We start from the raw sequence: 15609 nt of genomic DNA, 5'->3' as shown, positions 1-15609 counted from the left end.
TGAAAAGAAAAAAAGTAAAATAAAAAAAAAGAAAGGAAATATATATATTAATCACATATATATTTACATATTTTTTTCCTGCCCCTATCACATGTACAAGAAAGTGATTGGTTCAATTTTTGAGTCCAATGATGTTATATCAATAGGTAAGAAGAAGTAAAATTCCTGATGTTTCTGATCTCATATGTATAAAAGGAAAAAAAAAAAAAAAAACGTTAAAGACCCTGGGGAGAGAGAAGTCAACTCCATAGGTGAGAAGATAACTGCTTCAGTGTTAAGGTGTAGGTTTGGGTCAGTCCAACAGCCATGAGTGGGAATCCTAACTTCCATTGTAGCTTCGCGCTAATTGCTAGAAGTCAGGTCTGCAGCTTCTTTGCCCAGGAAACATAAAATACTCTAGATATTACAAAAGTAAAACAAGTAGTATAAAATTTTTAGCAGGTATTTGACTCATAGCCTCTATTTAGAGATGCTAATTCTCTTAACTCTTCTGGGTTTCTTAAGGGGTTCAATTGCCCAAGTCAGAAAATTAGATCCCAGGATTCTGTGTCAAGTTTCTTAGGAATTCTTAAAACTGATAAGCACTAAGAAATCATAAATCATGGCAACTCTCTAGGAAACACAGTAAAGGTAAAAATTTCTCAACAATAAAACACAAAATTGAAAATTGAATTAGACTATCTTCTGAAAAAGGATATTAAAATGACGCTGTAAAGAAGTATCTTTATAGATAAAATTAAGCTAGTTTGAGTTGAATAAATATCCAATAGATTGTCTTCCTAATGTCTTGAGTTATTATACCTCAAGAGTTGTGATTTATGATAATGCCAAGTAGTAGGAAGGCATGAATCATCATGTTGAAAAACTCTAGTCCAGATGTTGACAAGAGCAATGTATTGATTAATGATGTCATTGAGAGTATTGGGTGTGATATGATGTGGCAACTGCTGAAACTAGGAAATGAAAAGAACCACATGAAAAAATATAGTCTAAATTTTAATCACTAAGTGTTTTTGGTATCTGCTGTAACTTTACAATGAACTGGGCTTTACCAGTGGCTCAGATGGTAAAGAATCTACCTACAATGCAGGAGACTTGAGCTTCATCCCTGGGTCAGAAAGATCCACTGGAGCAGGGGATGGCAACTCACTCCAGTATTCTTGCCTAGGGAATCCTATGTACAGAGGAGCCTGACGGGCTACAATCCATGGTGTCCCAAGCGAGGAATCAGACTCCTCTGAGTGACTAACACTTCCACACTTTCACAACACTTACAACAAACCAGGTGATACCTAAAGATTTTCTAATGTCAAACTCAGGAAACCTTGAGACCATCATTCCATATGTTCTAACTAGGTTCTAAATGATTCAGTATGGATTTTCCTTTGGAAAGTTTCAATAAACTCATTTTATTAAAAAGTGATTTAAAGCTCCAAAATAATTTTCTTATAGTAATATGTATGCTACTATTTATAGCAGACAATTTTCTGGTGAAACATTTTTTTTTTTCTGGCAACCTGTATGGAAATGAGATTGGCTGCTTACTAACCAGCACGGGGTTTCTTTTGGAGGTAATGTAGTTTTCTAGAATTAGAAAATAACGATGGTTGCAGGACTTTGTGAATATACTAAAAAACATAAGCTTTAACACCTTAAGGTAGTAAATTTTGTGGTGTATGAATCATATTTCATTAATAAATCTAATATGTCTTAATTTGGGGAAGGGCATAATGAAAACCTTTACTAAGATGATGGAAATTAAAAAGAAAGATGAGCCATGATATATATCCAGCAAAATTTGAAAGAAGAAATGAAACAACTTGTGATAAATTGGAAATAAAGCAAGGGTAGGAGACCAGCAAAGAATAAATACTTTACTGGAATAAAGTAATTTGAAAAAGTAATCCAACTGCAAGAAGAAGATTAATTTACTTTTGAATATTGTGAGATTTGCACAAATGTGAGTCTTTATTATTATTTTTTTTAATGCGGAGTTGCCTTTAGGCAATGGAACATATGGGACAAAAGTTCAAGCTGCTGGAGACACAAAAAAAGAGTCATAACTTAGAGAAGGCATTAGGAGGCATGGGGAAATGTGGAAAGAAGGACAGAAAACTGGAGTTAGAATTCTTGCAGAGTTGTGCTTCACTAAGGTCACAGTCTTGCAAAGGGATCTTTGAAAAGAGAAAGTGAAAAAGATGGCAGAAAAATGCCTTAGCACATAGGATAAGAAAGGAAAGTTGCAAGAAGGAATGAGGCACATTCTTAGTTGTCAGAGAGCCTGGTTGAGGGACAACAAAGTGAAGCAAAGTGTTCAACTGTTTCATTAAACTATACGCACTGAAAGGTAATTAAAGTGAAGTGAAGTGAAGTGAAGTGAAGTGAAGTGAAGTGAAGTGAAGTGAAGTGAAGTGAAGTGAAGTGAAGTCGCTCAGTCGTGTCCAACTCCTTGCGACCCCGTGGACTGTAGCCCACCAAGCTCCTCTGTTGGAAGTTGCTCAGTCATGTCTGATTCTTTGGATCCACAGGGACTGTAGCCTACCAGGCTGCTCTGTCCATGGGAGTTTTCAGGCAAGGGTACTGGAGTAGGTTGCCATTTATTTCTCCAGGATAAAGGTATTTAAAAGCATATCAAATTAGGATCTAGAGGAAGTGGGGGAGATTTTAAGCTGATCTGAGTTTGGCATTTTGAGGCAAATAAAGGTCATTTAATTTTATACATGAGAGGCACTATATGTGACCATCAAGAAAGTAAGAGGGGAAAGTCACTGAGTTTAGAACATGAAGTGCCTAGGACAACCAGGCTGGGAAAAGAATCAGAATGCACCTGGCAGACAAGAGAGAGACAAGAAAGTGGCATAAGCCAATCCATTCCTAAAACTTGAGTTTAAGAAAGATTTAGGGATTATATTTGAGACTGTCTAGAGACTAGAGCTTGGAAAGAATAACAGATGTGAAATAAGGACATGAAAGTAGTGCTTCCAAGTAGCAAGACAGGCATAGGCGTACCGTTCAGCAATGCACACCATATGAGCAAAGTCTCTTATGCAACAGACTCAATATGGACATGTTATAATTATCAGCCTTCATATACAAAGTTACACATATTGTTGGATACTTAGTCATGGCACTTATCTTACAGAAGACGTTTTGTGTATTTCTGCCTGTCTAATGTTTATGCTTGTGAATGCTACTGACAGTCCATCTTTTTCCTACTTTCCCTCTAACCAACTGTCCCACTTGAACAGACAGTCTGTCAAAAAGTGAAAATGATTTTATATTTACAAAGCAAAGGAAACTTTAAATGATCTAGAGGTTTACATGAGTTATTCACAGCTCCAAGATGATTGGGAAGGTTGTTGTTGACAGATACCATTTGATGGACTAGAAATCGATTTGATCACATGTTGTTATGGATTATAGTGGCCTTGGCTAATTACAAAAGATTGTCTTCCTAGATTCCACAGTTTTCAGAGCTGACTTTGAGCAGATGTACACAGGATTAAGCTGCAAGCTTGACAGTTTTCCCTAATTATCTATAGCAAGGGCAGCTCTTGGATTGTCATGACACACATGTCAAAAAAAGGCTGAACTTTTAATTCTAAGGACACATTTTCTTTTTATCAAAGTCATTTATATTTAGGTGATAAAGCTGATCACATCATCACTGTTTACCTGGATATAGAAGAGTGAAAGAGACTACAAATAGAAAGAAATTGATATAAAATTTTTAAAAATCTACCTAAAGCAATTGTGATCATTGACATGAAGGATCATAAAATACTTATGTGTAGATTCAATCATTTGAATATGACTAGGTAACATGGGTTTGTTACATGATTTTATTTTAAAAAGAGGTTAAAAGAAGAGAGAAAACATAAAAGCATTATATGATATAATCAACAACACTATTTATCAGGCCTAATTATAGACAGGTCTTATGAAAATTTCAGTTCACCGTCAGAAGACTAAACTGTGTCATTACTTCTCTTGATAATATTGTTACATTGACAAAAAGTTAAACAAATTATTACTTGATTGACTAAAAAGTTTAATCTACACTTTATTTTTTAAAAAATTCCCAGTTCTGAAAAATTTACTCATAGAAGAAAGGAAACTTACATGATCTTTCAACTTATCTAATTTTAAAATTCCATAATTTATTGTCCAAGTAATTACATCTGGAATTAGGAATAGAGTTAAAATTGAGATGAGCTATAGTAGGGAAAAATCCTCAAATATTTTTAAAAATTGTGTGCTATAATACAGCCTTACTTAGAAGGGACAGCGGTTTCATTGAGCCATTTTGGATTGTTTCTTCAGATGCTAGACCATAAAAACAGATGACGTGTAGAAGAAACTACAGCCAGTGGCCCATAAAATGGCTGTAATCCCATCAAGCACCAAGAACAATTATAGTCCAGACTTATAACACTAGACCTATCAAGTTATAATTTGTATATATCTATTTTAGAAACTGCATCATTTAACCTCACTCACAAAGGTGTTAGGAAGATTAACTAACTAGACAATTTCACAAAGTGCTTAGATAATAAAAGGTAAAGGGATAAATGCCAAGGATTATTACTTTAGACCCTCTGCCAATGCTTAAAGACCAAAGTTAATGTTTTGTTTCATTTCCACTGTCTAGGTATCTCAAGTTCATTAGTTCCAAGAATGGGGGTGGTGGGAAGTGGGAAGTTTTCCTCCAGGAGTAAGAGAGCTTGCACATCCCAAGGGGAGTCAAAGTCGTGGGATTCTTCAGAGCATTTATCCACTTAAAAAGTGTTGGAAAACATTTATCATGGATGTCTGTGTTTTTCATTTCTTGCAAGCAGAGACACTGATTATCTTTACTTTCAATTATCTTAATAAGAATGTTAATAGAGTCAATAGCCTTGGAAAATAGAGATTGTGTCTCCCTCCAGAGCCAAGGGCAGGTTTGCTTGCAGCCTTGAGACATAAAAATAGAATGTACCTCTAGAAGGAGATGTAGGCATATTTATTGCCCATTTTAAAAGATTTGGATTCACCATAATGTATTTGACTCTTCTGTAATGTAATTCAGCTGCCTATCTTTGCGTCATCTGGCTCTCTGCGCCATGCAGTGGGAACTGAGTCTTAGGGAACTGGTGCAAGGAAATCTGACTACTGCTCTTGCCCTAGGTAACATAGTCCTTTGTTTCTGACCCAGAACTCTCATGTCTTCAGCTAACATCCATAACACTGTGGCAAGCTAAAGCATATATATATATTAGTTTAAAACAAGTAGCCTGTGTTGGAAAGTAGGTGAAAGGATTTAAGATTTACTCTCAACATTGTCCTTAGACTCCTGTATAGAAGTAATCATAAGTCAGGGAAAGTAATTTTAGAAGTTGAGCAAAACAACATGTAGCCATGAAGCATGATTCCATTTGATGTGGAGAATTAGCTCATCAAGGTCTGGCTCAGTCATGCTTTCCTCCTGCCATTCCATTCATTTTTCTTCTCAACCCTGCACAGTTACTCACTGAATGATTGCCACCATGACCCATTCCTCTTTCTCCCTAAGGCTGAGAGACTGTACTTCCCAATGTCCACTGCCTTCTGATTGATGACTTTGACAGCACTTCACTGAGTGAGGGTTTGTGGCAATTTATGTCATTACACAAATTATATAGATTGTCATTAACTGATGTAATGTACTATAAAGAACTGGAAACATGAAGAAAATTATATTTGAATTTCCTATCTACATATTCGTAATATCTTATCGCTTAAGTTTTCAATTCAACTAATTGAAATATACGCCCTTAGAACAATTAGTATTTTTGCTTACCACGTCCATCTTATTCCATCTTCTTTTTAATTATTTAGTTATTTTTCTTATTACAGTACCTCTTTTAAAATAAAGATTTTTGAAACACCTAATGACAATTTTTGAATCAAATCAGCCACTATATCTAAAGTTGGAAGGATTAAATGTTGAAAACCCTATTTAAGAAAAAAGAAAAAGAAAATTTTGTCCAGGGTGACTGGAGATTGAATTACCAAAAAAAAAAAAAAAAAAAAAATCAAGCCATTAAAGAAGTCAGGCTTTAGAACCTTATCTGAGTGATGGTATGAGTAAATATAAAGTTAAAAGTCAAATTTTCTTCATTTGCATTTCCTCTGATTCTTCCTGGGATTAGCCCTGACTGCTGACTTCCAGGATAGACATGTGAATTTGGATTCTGGTCTACCTGCTTCATGTTTACTGATGACAGCAAGAATTTGGAGAGATAATCCAATTACAATGCCTGAAAGTTGTCCAGGATCACCTTATGTACATGCAGATGTTCTTTCATTGCTAAGTAACCTAATGTTTAGATGGAGGTGAAAAAGGAAGAAGTAACCAGCCAATCAAACAAGTCTCATTGAGTGCCTACTTTACATTACAGTTCTAGAAGTTGAGGATATTTAAGAGAAGAAAATTGGAAATGAAAGAAAAGGAGAGAAAGACCTTTTAGAGAAAATACAAAATATAGTAAGGGAAGAGAAATATGACTGCTCTGCCTGTGATTTCTTCCTCAACAAAGGCAATTTATTTCACACTTCATCCAACTTCATAACATGCTGACCTACTTATGCCTCTTTCACTTACTTTTAAATCTTAATTTCCTATGTCTAAAATCTCAGAACACTAATGCATCTAAAAGGAGAAGGGAGAAAAAATAAAAAGACAAAGAACAGAACTTGGGAGTGATGAGGCTCAACCTTAGCATGACGCTTAAAATACAGAATTTTAATCCTTATCTTGAATCTTCACATATTGCTACAAATGCAGACACAGTTCCAGGACCTAGCAACACCAATATCATATAGAGGGGAAAAAAATAGATACATTTAATTTGGATCCCTATATTTAACTGTCTAGGACCATGATTTTGTTTTATGAACTGTGAGATATTAATTCTGCTAAGATCCCAGAATTATTACTTAGGGACAAATAGTATCCACAACAAACAAAACAATGAAATGCTATGGACTCCAAATATATATATCTATATACAGGTTCAGAAAATTGTACAGGTAAAAATGAAACCTGAGGAAGGCATTTTGATATTCCCAAATAAGACTGATTTTATTGGTGTTTATAGTGTTTTATTTTAATAGAAAATTCCCTAATATTCTGTGTTTCCAGAACTTAGTTGGTTTATAAGCCTATGGTTTCTAAGGGAAAACAGAGTTCCGAACAGAATTTGTGGGTTATTTGAACCTCTTTTAAGTAATAGAATATAGATATAGGCAAGAAGTTCAACTTTGTTCTTCCTGACAGTAAATCCTATCCTTCCTTACCACCATTCCCCATTTAAAGACTGTGAGAATGAACTGTAGGACAAAAGAAATTGACAGAAATGAACCTGACCATAGATACAGAATAAGAAAACACAGAAGTTAGTTTGAGAGAGTGTGAGAGAGATATCATATAAATCAAAAAGAATTTTTGCTTTGCTACTTTTTTTTTTCAGTTGTAGAAATTTTAGTCTCTGCACTGTTGATATTCTGCGCAACATATTTATGTATTGTGGGAATTGTCCTATGTGTTGTAAGATGTTTATGAATATTTTTGTCTTTTATCCACTAGTTGTCAGTAAAATTGCTGCCCAAATTGTGAAAATGAAAATTGTCTCCAGACATTGCCAAATATCCTTTGGTAGTCAAAATCATCCCTAGTCTAAACAGTGCTCCAGAGTACCCAAATAAATCTCTTCAAATGCTATTATAGTCATGGTAATAATTGACTGTGTGCTCTCAGTCAAGTTATTTTCCATTTCTGGGCTGCTCCTTTTTCTTCTCTAAAATTAAGTGCTCTAAAATCTTCTGTAGCTCTAAGACCAGAATAGTGTAAGGTTTCTATTCCATAAAGATGCTCTGTACATTTTCTGACTGCAATCAGAAGATTCAGGAAGGATTTTGTTATGAACCACCTAGAACAGATGTAAAACTTGTATTGTGAATTGTTCTCATTTCTGGTATAACTTTGATTTAATCAAGAAGGAAATAGACAGCAACAATTATATTTATGCCTATTTGGACAGACCATGAACTACAGTAATAATGATCTCTTAAATGTGGGATCATATAATTCATTCAGAATAAATATCAAGAACTACACAGATAGAAAGACACAAACTCACAGGAGTCGGTGAGCTAGGGAAGGAGTGCACGGGCAAATTTTAATCAAATGCCCTCACCTAATACAAGCCATCTGTAAAAGAAGAGGATATAATTCATTTGTGAAGTGAAATGAAAATGTTAGTCACTTAGTGGTGTCTAATTCTTGTCACCCCTAGACTACAGCCCACAAGGCTCCTCTGTCCATGAAATTCTACAGGCATGAATCCTAAAGTGGGCAGACATTTCCTACTTCAGGGAATCTTCCCAACCCAGGGATCGAACCAATCTCCCCTGCCTTGCAGACAGATTCTTCATTGTCTGAGTCACCAGAGAAGCCCACATTTCATTATAGATTTTCATTCTCTAAAGCATCAGTTAACTGTCTCTTGTGAATTATAAAAAGGTGTAAACAAGACTATGTTATTCAATTTCGAGATACAGGATCTTCTCAGGCTCCTACCATATCTTGAAAGTCTGACTTAGTTACTATGAATGACATGTAATACAAATAATAGTTTCCTTTGTTGTGCAGAAGCTTTTAAGTTTAATTAGGTCCCATTTGTTTATTTTTGCTTTTATTTCCAAAATTCTGGGAGGTGGATCATAGAGGATCCTGCTGTGATTTATGATGGAGAGTGTTTTGCCTATGTTCCCCTCTAGGAGTTTTATAGTTTCTGGTCTTATGTTTAGATCTTTCAGCCATTTTGAGTTTATTTTTGTGTATGGTGTTAGAAAGTGTTCTAGTTTCATTCTTTTACAAGTGGTTGACCAGTTTTCCCAGCACCACTTGTTAAAGAGATTGTCTTTAATCCATTGAATAATTTTGCCTCCTTTGTCGAAGATAAGGTGTCCATAGATGCGTGGATTTATCTCTAGGCTTTCTATCTTGTTCCAATGATCTATATTTCTGTCTTTGTGCCAGCACCATACTTTCTTGATGACTGTGGCTTTGTAGTAGAGCCTGAAGTCAGGCAAGTTGATTCCTCCAGTTCCATTCTTTTTTCTCAAGATTGCTTTGGCTATTCGAGCTTTTTTGGTATTTCCATACAAATTGTGAAATTATTTGTTCTAGTTCTCTGAAAAATACTGTTGGTAGCTTGATAGGGATTGCATTGAATCTATAGATTGCTTTGCATTCAGTTCAGTTCAGTCACTCAGTTGTGTCTGACTTTTGTGACCCCATGAATCGCAGCATGCCAGGCCTCCCTGTCCATCACTATCTCCCGAAGTTCACTCAGACTAACGACCATCGAGTCCGTGATGCCATCCAGCCATCTCATCCTGGGTCATCCCCTTCTCCTTGAGCCCCCAATCTCTCCCAGCATCAGAGTCTTTTCCAAAGAGTCAACACTTGGCATGAGGTGTCCAAGTACTGGAGGATCAGCTTTAGCATCATTCCTTCCAAAGAAATCCCAGAGTTGATCTCCTTCAGAATGGATTGGTTGGATCTCCTTGCAGTCCAAAGGACTCTCAAGAGTCTTCTCCAACACCACAGTTCAAACGCATCAATTCTTCGGCACTCAGCCTTTTTCACAGTCCAACTCTCACATCCATACATGATGACAGGAAAAACCTTAGCCTTGACTAGACGGACCTTAGTTGGCAAAGTAATGTCTCTTCTTTAGAATATGCTATCTAGGTTGGTCATAACTTTTCTTCCAAGGAGTAATTGTCTTTTAATTTCATGGCTGCAGTCACCATCTGCAGTGATTTTGGAGCTCCCCAAAATAAATTCTGACACTGTTTCCACTGTTTCCCCATGTATTCCCCATGAAGTGATGAGACCAGATGCCATGATCTTCGTTTTCTGAATGTTGAGCTTTAAGCCAATTTTTTCACTCTCCTCTTCCACTTTCGTCAAGAAGCTTTTCAGTTCCTCTTCACTTTCTGCCATAAGGGTGGTGTCATCTGCATATCTGAGGTTATTGATATTTCTCCCGGCAATCTTGATTTCAGCTTGTGTTTCTTCCAGTCCAGCGTTTGGCATGATGTACTCTGCATAGAAGTTAAATAGGCAGGCTGACAATATACAGCCTTGACATACTCCTTTTCCTCTTTGGAACCAGTCTGTTGTTCCATGTCCAGTTCTAACTGTTGCTTCCTGACCTGCATACAGATTTCTCAAGAGGCAGGTTAGGTGGTCTGGTATTCCCATCTCTTTCAGAATTTTCCACAGTGTATTGTGATCCACACAGTCAAAGGCTTTGGCATATTCAATAAAGCAGAAATAGATGTTTTTCTGGAACTCTCCTGCTTTTTCCAGGATCCAGCGGATGTTGGCAATTTGATCTCTGGTTCCTCTGCCTTTTTGAAAACCAGCTTGAACATCAGGGAGTTCACGGTTCACGTATTGCTGAAGCCTGGCTTGGAGAATTTTGAGCTTTACTTTACTAACATGTGAGATGAGTGCAATTGTCTAGTAGTTTGAGCATTCTTTGGCATTGCCTTTCTTTTGAATTGGAAGGAAAACTGACCTTTTCCAGTCCTGTGGCCACTGCTGAGTTTTCCAAATTTGCTGGCATATTGAGTGCAGCACTTTCACAGCATCATCTTTCAGGATTTGAAACAGCTCAACTGGAATTCCATCACCTCCACTAGCTTTGTTCGTAGTGATGCTTTCTAAGGCCCACTTGACTTCACATTCCAAGATGTCTGGCTCTAGATTAGTGATCACATCATCATGATTATCTGGGTCATGAAGATCTTTTTTGTACAGTTCTTCCATGCATTCTTGCCACCTCTTCTTAATATCTTCTGCTTCTTTTAGGTCCACACTATTTGTCCTTTATCGAGCCCATCTTTGCATGAAATGTTCCCTTGGTATCTCTAATTTTCTTGAAGAGATCTCTAATCTTTCCCATTCTGTTATTTTCCTCTATTTCTTTGCACTGATTGCTGAAGAAGGCTTTCTTATCTCTTCTGGCTATTCTTTGGAACTCTGCATTCAGATGCTTATACCTTTCCTTTTCTCCTTTGCTTTTTGCCTCTCTTCTTTTCACAGCTGTTTGTAAGGCCTCCCCAGACAGCCATTTTGCCTTTTTGCATTTCTTTTCCATGGGGATGGTCTTGATTCCTGTCTCCTGTACAATGTCATGAACCTCATTCCATAGTTCATCAAGCACTCTATCTATCAGATCTAGACCCTTAAATCTATTTCTCACTTCCACTGTATAATCATAAGGGATTTTATTTAGGTCATAACTGAATGGTCTAGCGGTTTTTCCTACTTTCTTCAATTGAAGTCTGAATTTGGCAATAAGGAGTTCATGATCTGAACCACAGTCAGCTCTTGGTCTTGTTTTTGTTGACTGTATAGAACTTCTCCATCTTTGGCTGGAAAGAATATAATCAATCTGATTTCGGTGTTGACCATCTTGTGATGTCCATATGTAGAGTCTTCTCTTGTGTTGTTGGAATAGGGTGTTTGCTATGACCAGTGCATTTTCTTGGCAAAGCTTTATTTGTCTTTGCCCTGCTTCATTCCCCATTCTAAGGCCAAATTTGCCTTTTACTCCAGCTGTTTCTTGACTTCCTACTTTTGCATTCCAGTCCCCTATAATGAAAAGGACATCTTTTTTGGGTGTTAGTTCTAAAAGATCTTGTATGTCTTCATAAACCGTTCAACCTCAGTTTCTTCAGGAATGGTTTGCCTTGGAGACGAACAGAGATCATTCTGTCTTTTTTGAGATTGCATCCAAGTACTGCATTTTGGACTTATTTGTTGACCATGATGGCTACTCCATTTCTTCTGAGGGATTCCTGCCCACAGTAGTAGATATAATGGTCATCTGAGTTAAATTCACCCATTCTAGTCCATTTTAGTTCCCTGATTCCTAGAATGTCAAGGTTCACCCTTGCCATCTCCTGTTTGACAACTTCCAATTTGCCTTGATTCATGGACCTGACATTCCAGGTCCCTATGCAATATTGCTCTTTACTGCATCAGATCTTGCTTCTATCACCTGTCACATCCACAACTGGGTATTGTTTTTGCTTTGGCTCCATCCCTTCATTCTTTCTGGAGTTATTTCTCCACTGATCTCCAGTAGCATATTGGGCACCTAATGACCGAGAGAGTTCCTCTTTTGGTATCCTATCATTTTGCCTTTTCATACTGTTCATGGGGTTCTCGATGCAACAATACTGAACTGGCTTGCCATTCCCTTTTCCAGTGGACCACATTCTGTCAGACTTCTCCACCATGACCCACCCATCTTGTGTTGCCCCGCAGGCATGGCTTGGTTTCATTGAGTTAGACAAGGCTGTGATCCTAGTGTGATTAGATTGACTCATTTTCTGTAAGTATGGTTTCAGTGTATCTGCCCTCTGATACCCTCTTGCAACACTTACTATCTTACTTGGGTTTCTCTTACCTTGGCGTGGGTTATCTCTTCACGGCTCCTCCAGCAAAGCACAGCCGCTGTTCCTTACCTTGGACGAGGGGTATCTCCTTACCACCACCGTTCCTGACCTTCAAGGTGGGATAGCTCCTCTAAGTCCTCCTGTGCCTGAACAGCCACCACTCCTCGGGTGGCTCCTCCCAGCTGCCGTCCCTGGCCTTGGGCTCAGGGTGGCTCCTCAAGGTCACCGCCCCTGGCCTCAAGCACTAGGTGGCTTCTCCTGGCCGCCCCTGATCTCAGACCTGGGGTGTCTCCTCCCAGCCGCCACTGGCCTCGGACGCAAGGTAGCTCCTCCTGGCCACTGCCCTGACCTTGGACACGGGGTGTCTCCTCCCGGCTGCCACTGACCTCAGAAACGGGGTAGCTCCTCTCGGCTGCTGCCCCGGACCTCGGACATGGGGTGTCTCCTCCCGGCTGGCGCCCCTGACCTCGGACGTGGGCTAGCTCCTCTCGGCCTCACTTTGCATAATATACTCATTTTCACTATATTGATTCTTTCAATCCATGAACATGGTATATTTCCCTGTCTGTTAGTGTCCTCTTTGATTTCTTTCACCAGTGTTTTATACTTTTCTATATATAGGTCTTTAGTTTCTTTAGGTAGATATATTGCACAGTATTTTATTATTTTTGATGCAATGGTGAATGGAATTGTTTCCTTAATTTCTCTTTCTATTTTCTCATTATTAGTGTACAGGAATGAAAGGGATTTCTGTGTGTTGATTTTATATCCTGGAACGTTACTATATTCATTGATTAGCTCTGGTAATTTTCTGGTAGAGTCTTTAGGGTTTTCTGCACAACAAAGGAAACCATAAGCAAGGTGAAAAGATAATCTTCAGAATGGGAGAAAATAATAGCAAATGAAGCAACTGACAAACAACTAATCTCAAAAATATACATTAAACTCCTGCAGCTCAATTCCAGAAAAATAAACGACCCAATCAAAAAATGGACCAAAGATCAAAATAGACATTTCTCCAAAGAAGACATACAGATGGCTAAAAAACACATGAAAAAATGCTCAACATCACTCATTATCAGATAAATGCAAATCAAAACCACAATAAGGTACCATTTCACGCCAGTCAGAATGGCTGTGATCCAAAAGTCTACAAGGAATAAATGCTGGAGAGGGTGTGGAAAAAAGGGAACCCTCTTACACTGTTAGTGGGAATGTAATCTAGTATAGCCACTATGGAAAACAGTGTGGAGATTCCTTCAGTTCAGTTCAGTCGCTCAGTCATGTCCAACTCTTTGTGACCCCATGAACCACAGCACGCCAGGCCTCCCTGTCCATCACCAACTCCCAGAGTTCACTCAGACTCACGTCCATTGACTCAGTGATGCCATCTAGCCATCTCATCCTCTGTTGTCCCCTTCTCCTCTTTCCCCCAATTCCTCCCAGCATCAAAGTCTTTTCCAATGAGTCAGCTCTTTGCAGGAGGTGGCCAAAGTACTGGAGTTTCAACTTTAGCATCATTCTTTCCAGAGAAATCCCAGGGCTGATCTCCTTCAGAATGGACTGGTTGGATCTCCTTGCAGTCCAAGGGACTCTCAAGAGTCTTCTCCAACACCACAGTTCAAAAGCATTAATTCTTCTGTGCTCAGCCTTCTTCACAGCCCAACTCTCACATCCATACATGACCACTGGAAAAACCTTAGCCTTGACTAGATGGACCTAGCCGGCAATGAATCTAGGCTGGTCATAAATTTTCTTCCTAGGAGTAAGCGTCATTTAATTTCATGGCTGCAGTCATCATCTGCAGTGATTTTGGAGCCCCCCAAAACAAAGTCTGACACTGTTTCCACTGTTTCCCCATCTACTTCCCATGAAGTGATGGGACTGGATACCATGATCTTCGTTTTCTTAGTGTTGAGCTTTAAGCCAACTTTTTCACTTTCCTCTTTCACTTTCATCAAGAGGCTTTGAGTTTCTCTTCACTTTCTGCCATAAGGGTGGTGTCATCTGCATATCTGAGGTTATTAATATTTCTCCCAGTGATCTTGATTCCAACTTGGGTTTCTTCCAGTCCAGCATTTCTCATGATGTACTCTGCAGATAAGTTAAATAATCAGGGTGACAATATACAGCCTTGACGTACTCCTTTTCCTATTTGGAACCAGTCTTTGGTTCCATGTCCAGTTCTAACTGTTGCTTCTTGACCTGCATACGGATTTCTCAAGAGGCAGGTCAGGATATTCTTTAAAATACTGGAAATAGAACTGCCTTCTCACCCAGCAATCCCACTGCTGGGCATACACATCGAGGAAACCAGAAAGAGACACATGTACCCCAATGTTCATTGCAGCACTGTTTATAATAGCTAGGACAGGGAAACAACCTAGATGCCCATCAGCAGATGAATGGATAAGAAAGCTGTGGTACACAATGGAATATTACTCAGCCATTAAAAAGAATACATTTGAATCAGTTCTAATGAGATGGATGAAACTGGAGCCTATTATACAGAGTGAAGTAAGTCAGAAAGAAAAACACCAATACAGTCTACTAGCGCATATATACGGAATCTAGAATGATGGTAACAATAACCCTGTATGCAAGACAGCAAAAGAGACACAGATGTATAGAACAGTCTTTTGGACTCTGTGGGAGAGGGAGAGGGTGGGATGATTTGGGAGAATAGCATTGAAACATGTATAATATCATATATGAAATGAATTGCTAGTCCAGGTTTGATGCATGATACCGGATGCTTGGGGCTAATGCACTGGGACAACCCAGAAGGATGGTACGGGGAGGGAGGAGGGAGGGGGTTTCAGGATGGGGAACACATGCATACATGTGGCGGATTCATGTTGATGTATGGCAAAACCAATACCATACTGTAAAGTAATTAACCTCCAATTAAAATAAATAAATTTATATAAAAAAGAACAATAAAATATAAGCTCTTTTATTAAGAAGCTTAAAATCCAGTTAAAGAAACAGAATTATCTTGAGTGATTCAACAACAAGTGATAATAAGATACTAGATATTAAGTACTAAATTATGCTTAAACATCACAGGAGGGCTTCAGAAAGAAGGTTGTATATTTGATGAGACAC

The sequence above is a fragment of the Capra hircus genome, chromosome 24, assembly GCF_001704415.2.
Source record: "Capra hircus breed San Clemente chromosome 24, ASM170441v1, whole genome shotgun sequence".
NCBI lineage: Eukaryota > Metazoa > Chordata > Mammalia > Artiodactyla > Bovidae > Capra > Capra hircus.
This window is presented reverse-complemented; position numbering follows the sequence as displayed.